This window comes from Salvelinus sp. IW2-2015, linkage group LG20 (genome assembly GCF_002910315.2).
Source record: "Salvelinus sp. IW2-2015 linkage group LG20, ASM291031v2, whole genome shotgun sequence".
NCBI lineage: Eukaryota > Metazoa > Chordata > Actinopteri > Salmoniformes > Salmonidae > Salvelinus > Salvelinus sp. IW2-2015.
Window position 1 is genome coordinate 69,898,841 of NC_036860.1, and position 15,774 is coordinate 69,914,614.

Sequence of the window (15,774 nt, forward strand, 5' to 3'; positions counted from 1 at the left end):
CTCACGTCCTTGAAACAGGAAGTTACATTTTCGTAAAGGGCCTTATATAGGGTTCAGAGAGAGGGCCGTGTTTCATAGTTTACAACCGATGTCTGTTCACCTGGGCGGGGCCACTGAGTTGAGCATAGTTCACTCATGAAAACCAAAATTATATTTGATCTTTTCACAAATAGTTTCATATTTAAACATTTAAATTGCACAACAATTCCATGTGAATCTGATAACTAGAATGTGTAGTTTATGTCGTCCTATCATCAGTAATAATGTCTCAGACGCCAACTGATCTGACATCATATTCATCAAGTACCAACGCATATTTTCAACTGGTTGGATTACCCAAATAGGGTTCCGTTTCCCACCTTTTGATGTTCCCAGACTCTCTATGTTAACAAAGGGATTTTCAATAGTTACATCGGTAGAGTAGAGAGAGAAAATAGGGGAAAGGTATTTATGGGGGTCATAAACCTCCCCCAACAGGCCAATGTCATGACAACAGTGTGTTCAATAAAGACATGAAAACGTATAATTGTTTATAATTGTGGAGAGCCAGCAGGATTTTCTTGTAGCACTATTTTAACGAAAGAGTTCACCCAAATTACAACATGTTTGTGTCCTTACCTTGAAGTCAGTCTAAGGACAATGAGACTGCAATCTATGATTTGGTTACCCACTGCCATCAACCTTTAATTTAAAAATGTCCTGTGCAGAATCTTGGTCTATTGGTAACACTCCCCGGCATGTGTCGCATACGACTTTACACCTGAGAATAGGGATCAATCCTCGCTTCCAACCTTTCCACTGTTTTCTAGAATTTGCCTGTCTATCTAATTTCATTACGGTTTGAATAAAGTGTCAAACCACCCCAAAATATGTTTAAAAAAATATTACACGGAACCCAAACCGGCTGCGCGCGTGCGCTATCGTGCATAAATGTATTTTGTCCCCCTACACCAAACGCGATCACGACACTCAGGTTAAAATATCAAAACAAACTCTGAACCAATGACATTGATTTGGGGACAGGTCGAAAAGCATTAAACATGTATGGCAATTTAGCTAGTTAGCTTGCACTTGCTAGCTAGCTAATCTGTCCTATTTAGCTAGCTTGCTGTTGCTAGCTAATTTGTCCTGGAATATAAACATTGAGTTGTTATTTTACCTGAAATGCACAAGGTCCTCTACTCCAACAATTAATCCACTCATAATACGGCCAACCGAATCGTTTCTAGTCATCTCTCCTCCTTCCAGGCTTTTTCATCTTTGAACTTATATGGTGATCGGCATCTAAACTTTCATAGTATTACCACGACGACCGGCAAAACAGTTAGTCTTTCAATCACCCGCGTGGGTATAACCAATGAGGAGATGGCACGTGGGTACCTGCTTCTTTGAACCAATGAGGAGATGGGATAGGCAGAACTTTCAGGGTGATCTGCGTCAGAAATCGAAAGGAGTTCTATTTTATCCCTTGGCATCGCAGACGCTCGTTGGCGTGCGCGAGCAGTGTGGGTGCAATAATTGAATAACATGGATTTCTAAATTTATTTTGCGACGTGTCCGGTCTGGTCAGCATGTTAGCGTTCTTTACATTTCATTCCCCCAAAATCTTAAAGTAACAAAGTTCTTGAATTTTGAGTGTTCATGTAATGTTCAAAGCATCCTGAATATACCTGACCTGTACAAATGTCCACCCTGGTCATAGGCCTAAGCTATGTCAAAATACATAGAATAGCAGGAAATTAGCTTTAAAAGAGTAACATTTTCCCCCCGTCTAAAGGGTTGTGCCAGGGAGCAATGGAAATTCACAAAGAAAATCTCACTCCAAGCTTTCTTCAAAAGTTGACAGCCCTGAAAACTGCACACATGCAAACCCCCCAACAAAAATTATCCCCCCGTCGACAGCAGCCCCACCCCAAATCATCTTGGTCAACTCTCTATATAAGCTTCATTGCCTATGACCTGCCTCCTAGCCTTAGAGATCAAATTATTATATTTATCCATTATTCCCATGATTCTTTCATATCAGAAGACAAATAAGTGAGAGTTTTATAGGGTATTCAGAGAAAGCCTATTTATAAAGTGATTGAACTGGTCAGTTTGTTAAGAAATATAATCACATTTGACATACAGGTAACTGCCAAAATTAAGGAAACATGGTTTACATCGTTTTCAGGCTCACCAAACCATTCAGTGACCACTTGTGCCCTGTGGATGGGGGCATTGTCATCCTGGAAGAGACCACTCCCATCTGGATAGAAATTATTCACAAGAGGTTGAAGGTGATCACACAGAATGGCTGTGTATTTATTGGTGTTTGCCTTACCCTCTAAGGGGATGAGAGGACTTAAACCATGCCAGGAAAATGCACCCCACACCATAACCGAGCCGCCAGAACCTTCATTTACTCAAGTGCTTCCTTTATATTGGAAGATAATTGTATGTACACACCATTTACCCCCAATCAATCATATGGTATTTAACGAGCTGGTCAAAACTAGTTTGAGTTTCCCAAAATCTTTCTCGCTAATGTGGTACTTTGTTTCTCTCAAAGACCCAGACCAGTGCAGTGCTCCATTTGAATCATTTTGTTCATTTACGATTGTCTTGCCATTTTTGCTACTCTCTTGTGGCTGTGTGGCTGCATTGTTGAGAGAGATGAAGTGCCACATAGCTTTTGGGAATCTCACCCCAGGACATTTCCAACATTGTTTTCACCAATCATTTTACAAATTGGAGAAAACCTTTCTCCTACATAATGTTGAACGGGCTGAAGCATCTTGTTTTCCCATCACGAACCACTCTATTCACTGTGGAATGAAGCAGTCATCATCTGTTTTGGATATCAAACAATGTCATGCATTTTTTTCAACGTTAAAGTCACAGTGAATGCTACATTTGGCCACCTTGGTTTTCAACCGACCAAGTAACAAAACAAAAAAGTACCGACGGCTGAGACAGCACTTACGTCATCTGGCGACCGCACTCATATATGTCATATACGACTGTCTAAAGCTCAATACGACTGTCAGAAGATACTGTATACCATTATCTCGAGGCTGAATTGCGCACGGTCGGTTGGATGATTGAAGCAGAGCGTAAGATCGATGATGTTAACGTGGGAATCTAAAGCTGTAAACTCTTTGTCTATCATCCGCTCCTCCCCTCTCCCTTGAATGATTAATTTTCAATGTAATATATCATATTTCCAAGAAATGGAAATACTGTGTATGCTTGTTGGCCCTTATCAACCTTTCTGAACCTCTTTCAGAAACTTAGAATTGGATGCAAAGCAATTTTGACTCGCAGTGATTTTTCTGAAAGGGTGAATTGATGCGAACAACCCTGTACAGCACCATCCTATTATGGATCTCTCACAGAAAGCAGGTTGGCAGACATGTCTTCCTTTTTAATGTATCATAATCTTGCCAAAAACATATATTTTAATTGCCTGGGGAGTCAGAACAACACAGTATTGTGTATTCACGCAAACGAAAGAAAGCAACTTGAGTTGAGGAAGCTTTTTCAAAACTTGTAAAGCCACACAAATTGCATGATTTACTTACTAATTATGCTAAGTTGTCATGGTGATGCTAGTAGAGGAAAACAGTTCACTTGAGTGCAGCTCTCAATTCTCCTTGTTTAAACCTTGACTACTTAGTATAGTAGGAGTGGGAAGAAAACAACAAATCAACGGAGGAAGTCAATAATTGTGACTTAAAGAGATGGCAGAGCCTCACTGACATCCCGACTTCTCCTCACCACAACTTCTGAGAAACGTACAAAACAGTTCTGTTAAGTGCTACGCAGGAGGGTTATTTTGTTTGTGCTGCCAAATCCATAGATCTAATTCCCTCCGTTCCAATTGGAACGGAAAAAGCCTCTCAGGTAGTCCTTGGCATCCCACCCTGATCATCTCCTCACCTCTGATTGCGCTCTGTTTGGTTTGGGAAGGAAAAACATCTTAGATAAAAGGAGAGAGTTCGATTCTGCCTCGGGGCTGGTATAGCTCCACTAATAACAATTAGCAGAGAGGGTGGAGTGGGTACAAAGAGATTAGTCAAGCCAGAGTGTGCAATTAGACTTTATTACACAGACTCTCTGGGGTTGCTGTGTGTTTAGCAGTGCCAAAGCAGCAGGTAGTCTTAACATTCGGTATACTCCCCTTGTCCTAAGGGTCAAAAATGATTCGCCTTCACTAAACCCCTAAGATAAAGCAGCTTGGTTGAATTTTCTATTTTGCATGAAGAAACAACCTGTCATTCATCACAAACTTTGTACATTTCTGGGTTTTCCCTCTTCACAATGCAGAAAGACTGCATTTAAATCAGTGGACACCACTCGTTTTTATTACAACACACGTGTCATAATTGTTTTCTTTACTTCTTTACTTATTATTATTGCTAAAGATACTGCATAGGTGTAAACATCCATTTTTTAGCAAGATATAGCACTTGTATAGCCTAAGAAAGTAGCAGAAATGTGCAGAAAGTAGTTTTGAATGCATTTTATTGAAGGGAAACAATAAGGGTCTTGAACTTTTTTGGCAACAGTGACTTATTCTTATATACTGTACAATGAGGAATTCAACTACAAAATACTTGTCTTCTCTCATTTGTTTAACTATTGCCCCCACCCACAAAGTGTATAAACAACAACAACAACAAATAAGAACCAAGGGCTATATCTGTTCCTGGTTCTAAATTTTTTGAATGGGGCATGCTTATTTAAGATGGGTCGGAAAGCACTTTTAAAAAATAACCAGGCATCCTCTACTGATGGAATGAGGTCAATATCCTTCCAGGATACCCGGGCCAGGTCGATTAGAAAGGCCTGCTCGCTGAAGTGCTTTAGGGAGGGTTTAACAGTGATGAGGAGTGGTCGTTTGACTACAGACCCATTACGGACGCAGGCAAGGAGGCAGTGATCGCCGAGATCCTGGTTGAAGACAGCAGAGGTGTATTTGGAGGGCAGGTTGGTTAGGATGATATCTATGAGGGTGCCGGTGTTTACGGATTTGGGGTTGTACCTGTTAGGTTCATTGATAATTTGTGTGAGATTGAGGGCATCAAGCTTAGATTGTAGGATGGCCGGGGTGTTAAGCATGTCCCAGTTTAGGTCACCTAACAGCACGAGCTCTGAAGATAGATGGGGGCAATCAATTCACATATGATGTCCTGGGCACAGCTGGGGGCAAAAGGTGGTCTATAGCAAGGGGAAACGGTGAGAGACTTGTTTCTGGAAAGGTGGATTTTTTAAAGTAGAAGCTCAAATTGTTTGGGCACAGACCTGGATAGTAAGACAGAACTCTGCAGGCTATCTTCTATCTTGTCGGGAAATGTTATAGTTAGGGATGGAAATTTCAGGGTTTTTGGTGGTCTTCCTAAATCAGGATTTAGACACGGCTAGGACATCAGGGTTGGCAGAGTGTGATAAAGCAGTGAATAAAACAAACTTATGGAGAAGGCTTCTAATGTTAACATGCATGAAACCAAGGCTTTTATGGTTACAGAAGTCAAGAAATGAGAGCGCCTGGGGAATAGGAGTGGAGCTTGGCACTGCAGGGCCTGAATTAACCTCTACATCACCAGAGGAACAGAGGAGGAGTAGGATAAGGGTACGGCTAAAGGCTATAAGAATTGGTTGTCTAGTACGTTCGGAACAGAGAGTGAAAGGAGCAGGTTTCTGGGAACGGTAGAATAGATTCAAGGCATAATGTACAGACAAAGGTACGGTAGGATGTAAATACAGTGGAGGTAAACCTAGGCATTGAGTGACGATGAGAGAGATATTGTCTCTAGAAACATCATTTAAACCAGGGGAGGTCACCGCGTGTGTGGAAGGTGGAATTAAAGGGTTAGCTAAGGTATATTGGGCCAGGCTAGAGGCTCTACAGTGAAATAAGACAATAATCACTAACCAGAACAGCAATGGACAAGGCATATTGACATTAGGGAGATGCATGCATAGCTGAGTGATCATAGGGGTCCAGTGAGTAGCTAGGCGGGCTGGAGATGGCGATTCAGACAGCTAGCGGGCCGGGGAAAGCAAGCTAGCAGAGGGGCCTTAGAGGGACGTCGCAACGGAAGAAGTCTGTTGCAGCCCCCTCGTGCAGTTACGTCGGCAGACCAGTAGTCGTGGATCAGCAGGGCTCCATGTAGTATAAGGGGTCCAGGCCAATTAGCAAAACAGCTAGCAGGCCGTGGCTAGCAGGTTAGCAGATGGTCATTCAGGGGACGTCGCGATGGAGGAGCCTGTTGAAAAACCCCCTCGGGCAGATTACGTCGGTAGTCCAGTTGTGATGGATCGGCGGGGCTCCGTATCGGCAGTAAAAGAGGTCCAGGCCAATTGGCAAAATAGGTATTGTAGCCCAAGGAGTGGCTGATGGACCTCTTCAGCTAGCCAGGAGATGGGCCTAGCATAGGTTAGCTCCAGGCTAAATAGGTGCTTGCTTCGGGACAGAGACGTTAGCCAGAAGTGGCCACTCGGATAGGAGCTAACTAGCTGCGATGATCCAGATGAAAAGGTTCAGAACATGTGTTAGGAATCCGGAGAAATGAAGAAAAATAACTCCGATATGCTCTGGTTTGAGTCGCACTGTGCAGATTGGCAAGAGTTGTCGGCGCTAAAGTTTATTTGTCACGTACGCCGAATACAACAGGTGTAGTAGACCTTAGAGTGAAATGCTTACTTACAGGCTCTAACCAATAGTGCGGGGGAAAAAAGGCATGCGTGTGTGTGTGTGTAGGTAAGTAAAGAAATAAAACAGTAAAAAGACATTTGAAAATAACAGTAGCAAGGCTATATACAGACACCGGTTAGTCAGGCTTATTGAGGTAGTATGTACATGTAGGTATGGTTAAAGTGACTATGCATATATGATGAACAGAGAGTAGCAGTAGTGTAAAAAGAGGGGTTGGCGGGTGGTGGGACACAATGCAGATAGCCCAGTTAGCCAATGTGCGGGAGCACTGGTTGGTCGGGCCAATTGAGGTAGTATGTACATGAATATATAGTTAAAGTGACTATGCATATATGATAAACAGAGAGTAGCAGCAGCGTAAAAGAGGGGTTGGGGGGGCACACAATGCAAATAGTCTGGGTAACCATTTGGTTACCTGTTCAGGAGTCTTATGGCTTGGGGGTAAAAACTGTTGAGAAGCCTTTTTGTCCTAGACTTGGCACTCCGGTACCGCTTTGTCACGATCATTTTTATCCCAATGTTCTAACTGAACTATTTTATAGCTTTGACCAATTCCCAGAGGTTGTAAGGCTCTGGTTAATGAAAAATTAGACAAAGTCCCAGTCTGTAATAGATCAACACTTTATTCAGAGAGCGCTCTGCCCTTCAAGTGCAGAGCGAATCTTTTTATACACACACACACGTTTCTTATCATCGGCTACTCCCTGCTTAGACAGGCAGAATTTTTTCCCACTACCCCCATACATAGTTATCTCGTCTCACAGTTGCTCCCTGCTTGCATAGCTACAAAATAATACAATGCCCTAGTTATAATTCTAACCAAGCTACACACATCATCAGATTATATTCTTATGATTCTAACACATTTCACATAGTTATACAGTTTCAGGGTGGAATACTTTAGTTACTGGGGTGGCTGGGGTCTTTTAGGGCCTTCCTCTGACCGCCTGGTGTAGAGGTCCTGGATGGCAGGCAGCTTTGCCCCAGTGATGTACTGGGCCGTACGCACTACCCTCTGATGCAACTGGTCAGGATGCTCTCGATGTTGCAGCTGTAGAACCTTTTGAGGATCTCAGGACCCATGCCAAATCATTTTAGTTTCCTGAGGGGGAATAGGCTTTGTCGTGCCCTCTTCACAACTGTCTTGGTGTTTGGACCATTCTAGTTTGTTGTTGATGTGGACACCAAGGAACTTGAAGCTCTCAACCTGCACCACTACAGCCTCGTCGATGAGAATGGGGGCGTGCTCGGTGCTCCTTTTCCTGTAGTACACAATCATCTCCTTTGTCTTGGTTACGTTGAGGGATAGGTTGTTATTCTGGCACCACTCAGCCAGGTCTCTGACCTCCTCCCTATAGGCTGTCTCGTCGTTGATCAGGCCTACCACTGTTGTGTCATCTGCAAACTTAATGATGGTGTTGCAGTCGTGGGTGAACAGGGAGTACAGGAGGGGACTGAGCACGCACCCCTGGGGAGCTCCAGCGTTGAGGATCAGCGTGGCAGATGTGTTGCTACCTACCCTCACCACCTGGGGGTGGCCCGTCAGGAAGTCCAGGATCCAGTTGCAGAGGGAGGTGTTTAGTCCCAGGTTCCTTAGCTTAGTGATGAGCTTTGAGAGTACTATGGTGTTGAATGCTGAGCTGTAGTCAATTAATAGCATTCTCACATAGGTGTTACTTTTGTCCAGGTGGGAAAGGGCAGTGTGGAGTGCAATAGAGATTGCATCATCTGTGGATCTGTTTGGGCGGTATGCAAATTGGAGTGGGTTTCTGGGATAATGGTGTTGATGTGAGCCATTACCAGCCTTTCAAAGCACTTCATGGCTACAGAGGTGAGTGCAATGGGTCTGTAGTCATTTAGGCAGGTTGCCTTTGTGTTCATGGGCACAGGGACTATGGTGGTCTGCTTGAAACATGTTGGTATTACAGACTCAATCAGGGACATGTTGAAAATGTCAGTGAAGACACCTGCCAGTTGGTCAGCACATGCACGGAGCACACGTCCTGGTAATCTGTCTGGCCCCACAGCCTTGTGTATGTTGACCTGTTTAAAGGTTTTACTCACGTCTGCTACAGAGAACGTGATCACACAGTCGTCCGGAACAGCTGATGCTCTTATGCATGCCTCAGTGTTGCTTGCCTCGAAGCGAGCATAGAAGTGATTTAGCTTGTCTGGTAGGCTTGTGTCACTGGGCAGCTCGCGGCTGTGCTTCCCTTTGTAGACTGTAATAGTTTACAAGCCCTGCCACATCTGACAAGCGTCGGAGCCGGTGTAGTATGATTCAATCTTAGCCCTGTATTGACGCTTTGCCTGTTTGATGGTTCGTCGCAGGGCAAAGCGGGATTTCTTGTAAGCTTCCGGGTTAGAGTCCCGCACCTTGAAAGCGGGAGCTCTACCCTTTAGCTCAGTGCGAATGTTACCTGTAATCCGTGGTTTCTGGTTGGGGTATGTACGTACAGTCACTGTGGGGACGACGTCCTCGATGCACTTATTGGTAAAGCCAGTGACTGATGTGGTGTATTCCTCAATGTCATCGGAAGAATCCCGGAACATGTTCCAGTCTGTGATAGCAAACAGAACAAACCACATTCTTGTTCCTCTTTGGGAGGTAAGAAACTAGAGTGGTGGTGGGGTTGAAGGCAAACTTTGATGAGAAGACCTCTCTCCCCCATGTTGCGAGGAGTTTAGGGGGGAGCTCAGGCGTGTTCTTTCTAACTGTGCCAACCATGGTGATCTTCCTCTTCAGGAGGTGCTGGCTGAGTTTATAAGAGGTGAAGAAATTGTCACGTGTCAGTCCATCTGTCACATCAAGCACAACCCGTATTCCCTGGTTCTTCTCCGGGCCTCCACTGGTCGGCTTCCTTGTGTAGACTTGCATCTTCCAAGCTTAGCTGGATTGTGCGCCACAGGCCATTCATATCTTGATGCCATACTTTGCTGGCTTGCTGCGAATATACTGCCGGAAAGGACAGTGAACTTTTGACAAAAGAGATAACTATCAGTAATTAGTATCAGTGTCACAGAAAACAATCACATAAATCAACGATATTACAGCAATACATAATACAATTAACAGTGAAAATCTCTTACATTACAGATGTGAAAATAAAAATTTACCTCTGAAATGAACCAGCTGCTCATCCACTGTTACTTCAGGCCCAGGGCTGTAGAGGTATGGCAGACGTTCCATCCACTTCTCACAGACCTCTCTTATGGTCGCCAGTTTGTCTCTCACATATCTTGCAGGTCTTGACTCACGGTTATGAAATCGTTCTTGAGAAAGTGTGAAAGACTATCAGTGGCATCGTGGCACGGAAAATCGCCCCTTCCACTCTCTGCATCCAAGAGACTACATGTTGCCTCGCCTCAGGACATATGCACTCATGGCTTTAGCAAAGAGAGAACTGGGGAGACTGTCATCTGCAGCACCTTGGTTGGGTTGTGTTTTGCAGGACGCACGGCTCTCGACCTTCACCTCTCCTGAGTCCGTACGGGAGTTGCAGTGATGAGACAAGACTAACTACAAATTGGATATCACGAACTTGGGGAGAAAAAGTGGTAAAATAAATAAATTCATAAAAGTTAATAGGTGCAAGATTGCACAACTTTTCTGGGATATGTACACCAAGCAATTCCATGACACAATGTATGTGCCACATAGTGGAAATTCCGTTGATTGGTCAAAATTATACCAGTCACTTTAAGTTAGGGGTCTTTTGGATAGGAATTGGAGTGTACGATAAGAAAAATAAACATCACAGGAGGTTGGTGGCACCTTAACTGGGGAGGACTAGCTCATGGTAACGGCTGGAATGAGTGGAATGGTGTCAAATACATCAAACCCTTTACTCAGTACTTTGTTGAAGCACCTTTGGTAGCGATTACAGCCCCAAGTCGTCTTGGGTATGACACTACAAGCTTTGCACACCTGTATTTGTGGGGTTTTGTGGCTGGGCCACTCAAGGACATTCAGAGACTTGTCCTGAAGCCACACCTGCATTGTCTTGGCTGTGTGCTTAGGGTCATTGTCCTGTTGGAAGGTGAACCTTCGCCCCAGTCTGAGGTCCTGAGTGCTCTGGAGCAGGTTTTTATCAAGGATCTCTCTGAACTTTGCTCAGTTCATCTTTGCCTCGATCCTGACTAGTCTCCCAGTCCCTGCCGCTAAAAAACATCCCCACAGCATGATGCTGCCGCCACCATGCTTCACCGTAGGGATGGTGTCAAGTTTCCTTCAGACGTGACGCTTGGCATTCAGGCCAAAGAGGGTCAATCTTGGTTTCATCAGACCAGAGAATCTTGTTTCTCATAGTCTGAGTCTTTAGGTGCTTTTTGGCAAACTCCAAGCGAGCTGTCATGTGCCTTTTACTGAGGAGTGGCTTCCGTCTGGCCACTCTACCATAAAGACCTGATTGGTGAAGTGCTGCAGAGATGGTTGTCCTTCTGGAAGGTTCTCCCATCTCCACAGAGGAAATCTAGAGCTCTGTCAGAGTGACCATTGGGTTCTTGGTCACCTCCCTGACCAAGGCCCTTCTCCCCCGATTGCTCAGTTTGGCCGTCCATGCCAGCTCTCGGATGAGTCTTGGTGGTTCCAAACTTCTTTCATGTAAGAATTATGGAGGCCACTGTGTTCTTGGGGACCTTCAATGCTGCAGACATTTTTTGGTACCCTTCCCCAGATCTGTGCCTCGACACAATCCTGTCTCGGCGCTCTATGAACAATTATTTTGACCTCATGACTTTGTTTTTGTCTGACATGTACTGTCAACTGTGGGACCTTATATAATAGACAGGTGTGTGTGTGTTCGCCTTTCCAAACCATGTCCAATCAATTTAATTGACCACTATTGGACTCCAATGAAGTTGTAGAAACATCTCAAGGATGATCAATGGCAAAAGGATGCACCTGAGCTCAATTTCAACTATCATAGCAAAGGGTCTGAATACTTATGTAAATCTTCTTCTTTTTTCTTCCTAAAAACCTGTTTTCACTTTGTCATTATGGGGTATTGTGTTTGGATTGCTGAGCATTTTTTTAAATTGAATCCCTTTTAGAAAAAGAAAAAGTCAAGGGGTATGAATACTTTCCAAAGGCACCGTATATTTTCTGGGTGATTCAAATATTGACTGGCTTTCATCAGGCTGCCCACTCAAGAGAAAGCTTCAAACTAACTAGTCCCTGCAACCTGGTTCCGGTTATCAGTCAACCTACCAGGGTAGTTAAACAACACAGGAATGAAATCATCAACATTTATTGATCACATCTTTACTACTGCTGCAGAAATTAGCTTGAAAGCAGTATCCAAATCCATCAGATGGGGTGATCACAATATAGTAGCCATATCTAGGAAAACCAAAGTTCCAAAGACTGGGCCTAATATAAGGTATAAGGGGTCATACAATAAGTTTTGTAGTGATTCCTATGTTGTTGATGTGAATAATATTTGTTTGTCCATGGTCTGTAATGAGGATATTGCAATCTACTTTAATGATTTTGTCATTGGCAAGATTAGCAAACTTAGGCATGACATGCCAGCAACAAACGCTGACATTACACGTACAAATTATGAAAGACAAGTGTTGTAATTTTGAATTCCGTAATGTGAGTGTGGATGAGGTGCTTTACCAAGCAAAGACTTATAGATGACCTGGAGCCAGGTTAGGCACAATTTAGATGTGGCCACTAGATGGAAGCAGTGTATGTGCAAAGTTTTAGACTGATTCGATGAACCGTTGCATTTCTGTTCAAAATGTTGTATCGAGTCTGCCCAAATGTGCCTTACTGATACATTTTCAAGTTCATAACTGTGGACTATCCTCAAACAATAGCATGGTATTCTTTCATTGTAATAGCTACTGTAAATTGGACAGTGCAGTTAGATTAACAAGAATATAATATTTCTGCCCATATCAGCCATGTCTATGTCCTGGGAAATGTTCTTGTTACTTATAACCTCATGCTAATCACATTAGCCTACGTTAGCTCAACCGTCCCGCTGGGGGGATCCCGTAGAGGCTAGCCAGCTGATTGTTTGCATTCAAAAGATGCATTTTGAGACCGTTTCTTGTTTCACCACCCAAAGCGTGAGAGGACTCCAGTGCTGAGATGGCAGAGGGCTCCCTTGTAGTGCAGATGAATACTACTGTGGACTGATGTCATGAGCTGGTGCCCGTATCGGCAGCAGAAGAAGCATCACCCAAGGGGGTACTACACGTCACTAGTGGAGGTGTTGTCCAGTGGCTACAAAGAGCTGAGGACTGACATCAAGCGAGCCACCTCTATCACCACCAACATTACCGTCACCAACCCTGTCCCTACCATCTAAAACAGCTGTTAATAACAGAATACCTACAGTAGATGCCTTCACCAAACGAAGGCACCCTCTGAATCTAGAGACATATTGCTTCTTTGTTTAACTTTTCAAAACATGTCACATAATTTTTTTGTTTACTTGTGTTGTGTATTGCAAAGTATGGCATACATGTAAAACTACTACGAGAATGTATTTTGGTTAATACTATATCTCATGGCTTTTCCCTGTTTCTCATTCTATAAGATCAGTAGAACTGTAGTAATAACCATTCCTACTGTATATTCAATATTCTACACATCTGAGCTGTGAATCATTCCACACTCATATGACATTATTGTGAAATCAGTATATAATTCCAGAGATAATCATTGCAAGCTGTTTGATGCAGTTTGTCTTCATACGCAGGAGAGTTGCAAGTCACAAGTTCAGGGAGCCATCAATCACTCCGACAACGATTGCTCAAGGTTATAAAAAAAAACTTGGATTGAAAAATCAGCTCAATACTCTATTGCTTGAAACACATCCACCTGAACACACACACACACACACACACACACACACAAACTGGTCTTCTTATTACTCACCCACATCTATCTAGCCAATTTCCTTTCTAGATAAAAAGAGAGGGAAGCTCGGGGCAGTGTTGTCCATTGGCGTTTGGCTACTTCTTCAATTCCACTTGTTTGCTAGTGGAGCTGTTATTATCAGGGGTTGGAACCGGTTCAGAGAACAGAATCGGAAACCACAAAATATTTTTTTTCAGAGGAACAGAATCAGGACTGCAAACGAAAGTGATCAAAACTGGTTAATAACGTTCTTATGGACTTAGGGTTTCTACACGTTTGATAAAATATGTAACGGTTCCGTATTTCACTGAAAGAATAAACGTTTTGTTTTCGAAATTATAGTTTCCGAATTTGACCATATTAATGACCTAAGGCTCGTATTTGTGTGTTTATTATATTATAATTAAGTCTATGATTTGATAGAGCAGTCTTTTTATTTTTATTTTTTATTTATTTCACCTTTATTTAACCAGGTAGGCTAGTTGAGAACAAGTTCTCATTTACAACTGCGACCTGGCCAAGATAAAGCATAGCAGTGTGAACAGACAACAACACAGAGTTACACATGGAGTAAACAATAAACAAGTCAATAACACAGTAGGGAAAAAAATTCAAATTAAAATGAGTCTATATACATTGTGTGCAAAAGGCATGAGAAGGTAGGCAATAAATAGGCCCATAGGAGCGAAATTACAATTTAGCAGATTAACACTGGAGTGATAAATCATCAGATGATCATGTGCAAGTGAGAGATACTGGTGTGCAAAAGAGCAGAAAAGTAAATAATAAAAACAGTAAGGGGATGAGGTAGGTAAATTGGGTGGGCTGTTTACAGATGGACTATGTACAGCTGCAGCGATCGCGTTAGCTGCTCAGATAGCAGATGTTTAAAGTTGTGAGGGAAATAAAAGTCTCCAACTTCAGCGATTTTTGCAATTCGTTCCAGTCACAGGCAGCAGAGAACTGGAAGGAAAGGCGCCAAATGAGGTGTTGGCTTTGGGATGATCAGTGAGATATACCTGCTGGAGCGCGTGCTACGGGTGGGTGTTGTTATCGTGACCAGTGAACTGAGATAAGGCGGAGCTTTACCTAGCATGGACTTATAGATGACCTGGAGCCAGTGGGTCTGGCGACGAATATGTAGCGAGGGCCAGCCGACTAGAGCATACAGGTCGCAGTGGTGGGTGGTATAAGGTGTTTTAGTAACAAAACGGATGGCACTATGACAAACTGCATCTAGTTTGCTGAGTAGAGTATGTGGAAGCTATTTTGTAGATGACATCGCCGAAGTCGAGGATCGGTAGGATTAGTCAGTTTTACTAGGGTAAGTTTGGCGGCGTGAGTGAAGGAGGTTGTTGTTGCGAAAGAGAAAGCCGATTCTTGATTTTATTTAGGATTGGGAGTGTTTAATATGAGTCTAGAAGGAGAGTTTACAGTCTAGCCAGACACCTAGGTGTTTATAGATGTCACATATTCTAGGTCGGAACCGTCCAGGGTGGTGATGCTAGTCGGGCGGACGGGTGCAGGCAGCGAACGGTTGAAAAGCATGCATTTGGTTTTACTAGCGTTTAAGTGCAGTTGGAGGCCCAACGGAAGGAGTGTTGTATGGCATTGAAGCTCGTTGGAGGTTAGATTAGCACAGTGTCCAAGGAAGGGCCAGAAGTATACAGAATGTTGTCGTCTGCGTAGAGGTTGATCAGGAATCGCCCGCAGCAAGAGCAACATCATTGATATATACAGAGAAAAGAGTCGGCCTGAGAATTGAACCCTGTGGTACCCCCATAGAGACTGCCAGAGGTCCGGACAACATGCCCTCCGATTTGACACACTGACCTCTGTCTGCAAAGTAGTTGGTGAACCAGGCAAGGCAATCATCAGAAAAGGCTACTGAGGCTACGAGTCTGCCTATAAGAATATGGTGATTGACAGAGTCGAAAGCTTTGGCCAGGTCGATGAAAATGGCTCTGCACAGTACTGTCTTTATCGATAGCGGTTATGATATCGTTTAGTACCTTGAGCGTGGCTGAGGTGCACCCGTGACCGCTCAGAAACCGGATTGCACAGCTGCGAAGGTACGGTGGAATTCGAGATGGTCAGTGATCTGTTTATTACTGGCTTTCGAAGACCTTAGATAGGCAGGTCAGAATGGATATAGGTCTGTAACAGTTTTGGGTCCAGGGTGTCTCCCCCTTTGAAG